The sequence below is a fragment of the Mandrillus leucophaeus genome, unplaced genomic scaffold (assembly GCF_000951045.1).
Source record: "Mandrillus leucophaeus isolate KB7577 unplaced genomic scaffold, Mleu.le_1.0 Scaffold1383, whole genome shotgun sequence".
Taxonomy (NCBI): domain Eukaryota; kingdom Metazoa; phylum Chordata; class Mammalia; order Primates; family Cercopithecidae; genus Mandrillus; species Mandrillus leucophaeus.
The window spans coordinates 1,405-2,091 of record NW_012101347.1 but is presented as its reverse complement, the minus strand read 5'-3'; positions in this window follow the sequence as shown (position 1 = coordinate 2,091).

The following is a 687-nucleotide window of genomic DNA, read 5'->3' as shown; positions in this document are numbered from 1 at the left end:
GCGGGCCTGCCTGGCTTTGTGCTCTCCCAAAAGGCAAGGAGAGTGAAGGTCTAAGGAAGAACAAGAGAGTCCACCAGGAAACCGTGCTCACTCCACACCTCCCCCAACACAAGTTGAACTCCTAGGAGGTGAGGCAGGATGCTCACCTCCGGCCACCACACCCAGCTTCTCTTATGTATTTTATTAGAGACAGGGTTACACCATATTGGCCAGGCTGGTCTTCAACTCCTGACCTCGTGTTCGCCCGCCTTGGCCTCCCAAAGTGCTAGGCTTTGGAATCAGACCAACCTAGTTCCAGTTCCCACTCTGCCGCTTAGAAGCTATAGGATCTTGGGCAACTCACTTTACCTCTCTGAAGCTCAGCTTCCTCCTGTGAAATAAGAGAGGCTCTTGCAGGGTTTTTTGTGGCTTAGATTCAACAAGGAATGTGAGTGCATCTAACATCTGTGTGGTGCTGGGTGAGTGTCACCATGCCTTTGTTTGTTTATTCCCTTTTGAAGAAGCTTCTGACTTGACCCCATTTGGAAGATGACATTATTGGAGAAGTGCACACTGCTGTTCTCTTGGAAAGGACAATAAAACGCATCTGCCACCCAGGCTGTGGTGGATCCATTGCAGCTTACTGCAGCCATTGCCACCCAGGCTCAAGTGACCCTCTGCCTCAGCCTAGCCTCCAGAGTAGCTGGA